The following is an 8,146-nucleotide window of genomic DNA, read 5'->3' as shown; positions in this document are numbered from 1 at the left end:
CGGATGTGTTTTATACTTTGTGGAAGTGTATGTAGTTTCAACAACTGTATATATTGCCTTTAGAAGTACTTGTTTTCGCACGAGAAAGCGTTTTCTATAAAAATTAAACAAAGAATCGTAGTTTAAGACTTGAGCAAGACGTCTTCGGAAAAATAAGTTTGATTAGAAACACTAAAGAATATATAAAAGGTACGATTCAGATTGGTAGGTATACCCTCGAGTTTTTCTCCGACACAAAATAACGGTAAGATAAATTTAGTTTTACATATCTAGAATTTGCCTATGGTATATATGGGCATTAGACTATTGTCAAACAAAATTGTAGGCTTGAGCAGAAATGACAACAAGTTTTTGGAAGTTCCACTACAATTTTTTTTATCAAAATAAAAACACTAGAATCATAAGACTTTTATCTTTCTTCTTTGTCAAATAGCCATATATAAGTAAGACAGTCTAGATTTTGTGATGGAACAAAAAGTAATTTATACCAAAAGTTTCTATGAGAAACATAAGCTGTTACAATCTACTCCTCGAAACTTCTATGTACAATATATAAGCAAAGATGCATACGAACAAATAGTTTTGAAATGACAAGTAAAATTGCATGCATGAGCAAAACATTTCCGACCTACCGGATTCGAACCAGTGACCTAAGGATTCTCTGCTTCAACTACAGTCCTCCGCTCTACCAACTGAGCTAAGGTCGGCATTGTAATATAACACTTTATGCATGTATATCACTAAAATTCTACAATCTTAACTTATGTATACAAAGAGTACCATACAAAAGTTTAGCTAAGCACTCCTATGCTATTCAGTTTTATGGCTGTTTGATTTAAAGAACTACATTTTATTACAACTTCCATGAAAGTAATTTCTAATACGTATTATTTTCAAAAGTTCTTTTCCAAAACACTTTAGAAAAACGTGAACGGAAGGATTCGAACCTGCGCGGGCAAAGCCCACATGATTTCTAGTCATGCCCGATAACCACTCCGGCACGTCCACTTTTCCTTTACTGGAACATGATTCGGATATTTATCAAGGTATTATATTCTATTGTCCAGCCATATTGTGCTAGCTTGTTGAAAGATAAGTAGAAGAGTCTAAGAAAGCTTTTATACAATTCAACATCTAAAAGAACAAGAAAAGAAACAAAAATCTATCTTTGAAAACCATTAGAGAATGTCAAAATTCCCAATCATTAAATTTCCAAAGGATTCTTTTTTCTAAAGAGTTTTATCCCACTGGGTAACACGTTAAAAGCCACTTTTATATTTGACACAAACATAGGAATAGTAATAGTAATAAGGAGTGTGGGGCAATGATTGTTCCAATTATTTAAAACAAGAGACATAAAATTCATGCCAGAATATGGCAAAAGGCTTTCATTACCATTCGAGAACTTGACAACTTAGAGGCACATGCAACTATCTTCTAAATAATATGATATTAACATGGTTCTAAATAATATGATATTTACATGGTACTGATCCGTTAGTGGACTTTCGTTTTCTGTTTTCATCAATAGCTTAACTCTAATATCTTTATAAATTAATTTGAACGTTTCTTATACCGGTTACAGTTAAAGATGAAGACATCTAAAATCCAAATTAATCAGGGAAAAATTAGTTTCTTGTAATTTTAATGGTATCTCTTTTGAATGTAGCAGTCCGAGACATTTTTTTCGACTTGGAGTGTTAACCCGACATAAAAATCTTTTGAGAGAGAAAATTCCGACCTACTGGATTCCAACCAGTGACCTAAGGATATTCTGCTTCAACTACAGTCCTCCGCTCTACCAACTGAGCTAAGGTCGGATGTGTTTTATACTTTGTGGAAGTGTATGTAGTTTCAACAACTGTATATATTGCCTTTAGAAGTACTTGTTTTCGCACGAGAAAGCGTTTTCTATAAAAATTAAACAAAGAATCGTAGTTTAAGACTTGAGCCTGACGTCTTCGGAAAAATAAGTTTGATTAGAAACACTAAAGAATATATAAAAAGTATGATTCAGATTGGTATTTATACCCTCGAGTTTTTCTCCGACACAAAATAACGGTAAGATAAATTTAGGTTTACATATCTAGAATTTGCCTATGGTATATATGGGCATTAGACTATGGTCAAACAAAATTGAATGCTTGAGCAGAAATGACAACAAGTTTTTGGAAGTTCCACTACAATTTTTTTATCAAAATAAAAACACTAGAATCATAAGATTTTTATCTTTCTTCTTTGTCAAATAGCCATATATAAGTAAGACAGTCTAGATTTTGTGATGGAACAAAAAGTAATTTATACCAAAAGTTGCTATGAGAAACATAAGCTGTTACAATCTACTCCTCGAAACTTCTCTGTACAAGATATAAGCAAAGATTCATACGAACAAATAGTTTTGAATGACAAGTAAAATTGCATGCATGAGCAAAACATTTCCGACCTACCGGATTCGAACCAGTGACCTAAGGATTCTCTGCTTCAACTACAGTCCTCCGCTCTACCAACTGAGCTAAGTTCGGCATTGTAATATAACACTTTATGCATGTATATCACTAAAATTCTACAATCTTAACTTATGTATACAAAGAGTACCATACAAAAGTTTAGCTAAGCACTCCTATGCTATTCAGTTTTATGGCTGTTTGATTTAAAGAACTACATTTTATTACAACTTCATGAAAGTAATTTCTAATACGTATTATTTTCAAAAGTTCTTTTCCAAAACACTTTAGAAAAACGTGAACGGAAGGATTCGAACCTGCGCGGGCAAAGCCCACATGATTTCTAATCATGCCCGATAACCACTCCGGCACGTCCACTTTTCCTTTACTGGAACATGATTCGGATATTTATCAAGGTATTATATTCTATTGTCCAGCCATATTGTGCTAGCTTGTTGAAAGATAAGTAGAAGAGTCTAAGAAAGCTTTTATACAATTCAACATCTAAAAGAAGAAGAAAAGAAACAAAAATCTATCTTTGAAAACCATTAGAGAATGTCAAAATTCCCAATCATTAAATTTCCAATGGATTCTTTTTTTCTAACGAGTTTTATCCCACTGGGTAACACGTTAAAAGCCACTTTTATATTTGACACAACATAGGAATAGTAATAGTATAAGGACTGTGGGCAATGATTGTTCATTATTTAAACAAGAGACATAAAATTCAAGCAAGAATATGGCAAAAGGCTTTCATTACCATTCGAGAACTTGACAACTTATAGGCACATGCAACTATCTTCTACATAATATGACATTAAGATGGTTCTAAATAATATGATATTTACATGGTACTGATCCGTTAGTGGACTTTCGTTTTCTGTTTTCATCAATAGCTTAACTCTAATATCTTTATAAATTAATTTGAACGTTTCTTATACCGGTTACAGTTAAAGATGAAGACATCCAAAATCCAAATTAATCAGGGAAAAATTAGTTTATTGTAAGTTTAATGGTATCTCTTTTGAATGTAGCAGTCCGAGACATGTTTTTCGACTTGGAGTGTTAACCCGACATAAAAATCTTTTGAGAGAGAAAATTCCGACCTACCGGATTCCAACCAGTGACCTAAGGATATTCTGCTTCAACTACAGTCCTCCGCTCTACCAACTGAGCTAAGGTCGGATGTGTTTTATACTTTGTGGAAGTGTATGTAGTTTCAACAACTGTATATATTGCCTTTAGAAGTACTTGTTTTCGCACGAGAAAGCGTTTTCTATAAAAATTAAACAAAGAATCGTAGTTTAAGACTTGAGCAAGACGTCTTCGGAAAAATAAGTTTGATTAGAAACACTAAAGAATATATAAAAGGTACGATTCAGATTGGTAGGTATACCCTCGAGTTTTTCTCCGACACAAAATAACGGTAAGATAAATTTAGTTTTACATATCTAGAATTTGCCTATGGTATATATGGGCATTAGACTATTGTCAAACAAAATTGTAGGCTTGAGCAGAAATGACAACAAGTTTTTGGAAGTTCCACTACAATTTTTTATTCAAAATAAAAACACTAGAATCATAAGACTTTTATCTTTCTTCTTTGTCAAATAGCCATATATAAGTAAGACAGTCTAGATTTTGTGATGGAACAAAAAGTAATTTATACCAAAAGTTTCTATGAGAAACATAAGCTGTTACAATCTACTCCTCGAAACTTCTCTGTACAATATATAAGCAAAGATGCATACGAACAAATAGTTTTGAAATGACAAATAAAATTGCATGCATGAGCAAAACATTTCCGACCTACCGGATTCGAACCAGTGACCTAAGGATTCTCTGCTTCAACTACAGTCCTCCGCTCTACCAACTGAGCTAAGGTCGGCATTGTAATATAACACTTTATGCATGTATATCACTAAAATTCTACAATCTTAACTTATGTATACAAAGAGTACCATACAAAAGTTTAGCTAAGCACTCCTATGCTATTCAGTTTTATGGCTGTTTGATTTAAAGAACTACATTTTATTACAACTTCCATGAAAGTAATTTCTAATAAGTATTATTTTCAAAATTTCTTTTCCAAAACACTTTAGAAAAACGTGAACGGCAGGATTCGAACCTGCGCGGGCAAAGCCCACATGATTTCTAGTCATGCCCGATAACCACTCCGGCACGTCCACTTTTCCTTTACTGGAACATGATTCGGATATTTATCAAGGTATTATATTCTATTGTCCAGCCATAATGTGCTAGCTTGTTGAAAGATAAGTAGAAGAGTCTAAGAAAGCTTTTATACAATTCAACATCTAAAAGAAGAAGAAAAGAAACAAAAATCTATCTTCGAAAACCATTAGAGAATGTCAAAATTCCCAATCATTAAATTTCCAAAGGATTCTTTTTTCTAAAGAGTTTTATCCCACTGGGTAACACGTTAAAAGCCACTTTTATATTTGACACAAACATAGGAATAGTAATAGTAATAAGGAGTGTGGGGCAATGATTGTTCCAATTATTTAAAACAAGAGACATAAAATTCATGCCAGAATATGGCAAAAGGCTTTCATTACCATTCGAGAACTTGACAACTTATAGGCACATGCAACTATCTTCTAAATAATATGATATTAACATGGTTCTAAATAATATGATATTTACATGGTACTGATCCGTTAGTGGACTTTCGTTTTCTGTTTTCATCAATAGCTTAACTCTAATATCTTTATAAATTAATTTGAACGTTTCTTATACCGGTTACAGTTAAAGATGAAGACATCCAAAATCCAAATTAATCAGCGAAAAATTAGTTTATTGTAAGTTTAATGGTATCTCTTTTGAATGTAGCAGTCCGAGACATGTTTTTCGACTTGGAGTGTTAAACCGCCATCAAAAATCTTTGAGAGAGAAAATTCCGACCTACCGGATTCCAACCAGTGACCTAAGGATATTCTGCATCAACTTCAGTCCTCCGCTCTGCCAACTGAGCTAAGGTCGGAAGTGTTTTATACTTTGAAAAGTGTATGTAGTTTCAACAACTGTATATATTGCCTTTAGAAGTACTTGTAAAGCACGAGAAAGCGTTTTCTATAAAAATTAAACAAAGGAAACGTAGTTTAAGACTTGAGCATGACGTCTTCGGAAAAATAAGTTTGATTAGAAACACTAAAGAATATATAAAAGTATGATTCAGATTGGTATTTATACCCTCGAGTTTTTCTCCGACACAAAATAACGGTAAGATAAATTTAGGTTTACATATCTAGAATTTTCCTATGGTATATATGGGCATTAGACTATGGTCAAACAAAATTGTAGGCTTGAGCAGAAATGACAACTAGTTTTTGGAAGTTCCACTACAATTTTTTTATCAAAATAAAAACACTAGAATCATAAGACTTTTATCTTTCTTCTTTGTTAAATAGCCATATATAAGTAAGACAGTCTAGATTTTGTAATGGAACAAAAAGTAATTTATACCAAAAGTTTCTATGAGAAACATAAGCTGTTACAATCTACTCCTCGAAACTTCTCTGTACAATATATAAGCAAAGATGCATACGAACAAATAGTTTTGAAATGACAAGTAAAATTGCATGCATGTGCAAAACATTTCCGACCTATCGGATTTGAACCAGTGACCTAAGGATTCTCGGCTTCAACTACAGTCCTCCGCTCTACCAACTGAGCTAAGGTCCGCATTGTAATATAACACTTTATGCATGTATATGACTAAAATTCTACAATCTTAACTTATGTATACAAAGAGTACCATACAAAAGTTTAGCTAAGCACTCCTATGCTATTCAGTTTTATGGCTGTTTGATTTAAAGAACTACATTTTATTACAACTTCCATGAAAGTAATTTCTAATAAGTATTATTTTCAAAAGTTCTTTTCCAAAACACTTTAGAAAAACGTGAACGGCAGGATTCGAACCTGCGCGGGCAAAGCCCACATGATTTCTAGTCATGCCCGATAACCACTCCGACACGTCCACTTTTCCTTTACTGGAACATGATTCGGATATTTATCAAGGTATTATATTCTATTGTCCAGCCATATTGTTCTAGCTTGTTGAAAGAGAAGTAGAAGAGTCTAAGAAAGCTTTTATACAATTCAACATCTAAAAGAAGAAGAAAAGACACAAAAATCTATCTTTGAAAACCATTAGAGAATGTCAAAATTCCCAATCATTAAATTTCCAAAGGATTCTTTTTTCTAAAGAGTTTTATCCCACTGGGTAACACGTTAAAAGCCACTTTTATATTTGACACAAACATAGAAATAGTAATAGTAATAAGGAGTGTGGGGCAATGATTGTTCCAATTATTTAAAACAAGAGACATAAAATTCATGCCAGAATATGGCAAAAGGCTTTCATTACCATTCGAGAACTTGACAATTTATAGGCACATGCAACTATCTTCTAAATAATATGATATTAACATGGTTCTAAATAATATGATATTTACATGGTACTGATCCGTTAGTGGACTTTCGTTTTCTGTTTTCATCAATAGCTTAACTCTAATATCTTTATAAATTAATTTGAACGTTTCTTATACCGGTTACAGTTAAAGATGAAGACATCCAAAATCCAAATTAATCAAGGAAAAATTAGTTTATTGTAAGTTTAATGGTATCTCTTTTGAATGTAGCAGTCCGAGACATGTTTTTCGACTTGGAGTGTTAACCCGACATAAAAATCTTTTGAGAGAGAAAATTCCGACCTACCGGATTCCAACCAGTGACCTAAGGATATTCTGCTTCAACTACAGTCCTCCGCTCTACCAACTGAGCTAAGGTCGGATGTGTTTTATACTTTGTGGAAGTGTATGTAGTTTCAACAACTGTATATATTGCCTTTAGAAGTACTTGTTTTCGCACGAGAAAGCGTTTTCTATAAAAATTAAACAAAGAATCGTAGTTTAAGACTTGAGCAAGACGTCTTCGGAAAAATAAGTTTGATTAGAAACACTAAAGAATATATAAAAGGTACGATTCAGATTGGTAGGTATACCCTCGAGTTTTTCTCCGACACAAAATAACGGTAAGATAAATTTAGTTTTACATATCTAGAATTTGCCTATGGTATATATGGGCATTAGACTATTGTCAAACAAAATTGTAGGCTTGAGCAGAAATGATAACAAGTTTTTGGAAGTTCCACTACAATTTTTTTTATCAAAATAAAAACACTAGAATCATAAGACTTTTATCTTTCTTCTTTGTCAAATAGCCATATATAAGTAAGACAGTCTAGATTTTGTGATGGAACAAAAAGTAATTTATACCAAAAGTTTCTATGAGAAACATAAGCTGTTACAATCTACTCCTCGAAACTTCTCTGTACAATATGTAAGCAAAGATGCATACGAACACATAGTTTTGAAATGACAAGTAAAATTGCATGCATGAGCAAAACATTTCCGACCTACCGGATTCGAACCAGTGACCTAAGGATTCTCTGCTTCAACTACAGTCCTCCGCTCTACCAACTGAGCTAAGGTCGGCATTGTAATATAACACTTTATGCATGTATATCACTAAAATTCTACAATCTTAACTTATGTATACAAAGAGTACCATACAAAAGTTTAGCTAAGCACTCCTATGCTATTAAGTTTTATGGCTGTTTGATTTAAAGAACTACATTTTATTACAACTTCCATGAAAGATTGAGCTGATAAGTATTA

At 32.8% G+C, this 8,146-nt stretch overlaps 8 non-coding genes across 8 annotated transcripts; all 8 read right to left on the bottom strand.

Moving 5' to 3' along the window:
* Positions 1 to 622: 622 nt before the first annotated feature.
* On the bottom strand, positions 623 to 707 carry TRNAY-GUA. Its single transcript is given in 2 exon segments — positions 623 to 658; positions 671 to 707. It is a non-coding gene; the product is annotated as a tRNA-Tyr (tRNA).
* A 219-nt stretch (positions 708 to 926) lies between these two features.
* TRNAS-AGA lies at positions 927 to 1,008 on the bottom strand. Its single transcript has one exon. It is a non-coding gene; the product is annotated as a tRNA-Ser (tRNA).
* A 1,732-nt stretch (positions 1,009 to 2,740) lies between these two features.
* On the bottom strand, positions 2,741 to 2,822 carry TRNAS-AGA. The gene has a single exon. It is a non-coding gene; the product is annotated as a tRNA-Ser (tRNA).
* A 1,425-nt stretch (positions 2,823 to 4,247) lies between these two features.
* Positions 4,248 to 4,332, bottom strand: TRNAY-GUA. The gene is given in 2 exon segments: positions 4,248 to 4,283; positions 4,296 to 4,332. It is a non-coding gene; the product is annotated as a tRNA-Tyr (tRNA).
* Positions 4,333 to 4,551: 219 nt separating this feature from the next.
* Positions 4,552 to 4,633, bottom strand: TRNAS-AGA. The gene has a single exon. It is a non-coding gene; the product is annotated as a tRNA-Ser (tRNA).
* Positions 4,634 to 5,360: 727 nt separating this feature from the next.
* TRNAF-GAA lies at positions 5,361 to 5,445 on the bottom strand. The gene is given in 2 exon segments: positions 5,361 to 5,396; positions 5,409 to 5,445. It is a non-coding gene; the product is annotated as a tRNA-Phe (tRNA).
* A 920-nt stretch (positions 5,446 to 6,365) lies between these two features.
* TRNAS-AGA lies at positions 6,366 to 6,447 on the bottom strand. Its single transcript has one exon. It is a non-coding gene; the product is annotated as a tRNA-Ser (tRNA).
* A 1,431-nt stretch (positions 6,448 to 7,878) lies between these two features.
* Positions 7,879 to 7,963, bottom strand: TRNAY-GUA. The gene is given in 2 exon segments: positions 7,879 to 7,914; positions 7,927 to 7,963. It is a non-coding gene; the product is annotated as a tRNA-Tyr (tRNA).
* Between the last annotated feature and the right edge of the window lie 183 nt (positions 7,964 to 8,146).

Source organism: Eutrema salsugineum, unplaced genomic scaffold, assembly GCF_000478725.1.
Source record: "Eutrema salsugineum unplaced genomic scaffold, Eutsalg1_0 scaffold_8, whole genome shotgun sequence".
Classification (NCBI taxonomy): domain Eukaryota; kingdom Viridiplantae; phylum Streptophyta; class Magnoliopsida; order Brassicales; family Brassicaceae; genus Eutrema; species Eutrema salsugineum.
The sequence above is the reverse complement of the archived record's forward strand: the minus strand, read 5'-3'. Positions and strand labels throughout refer to the sequence as shown.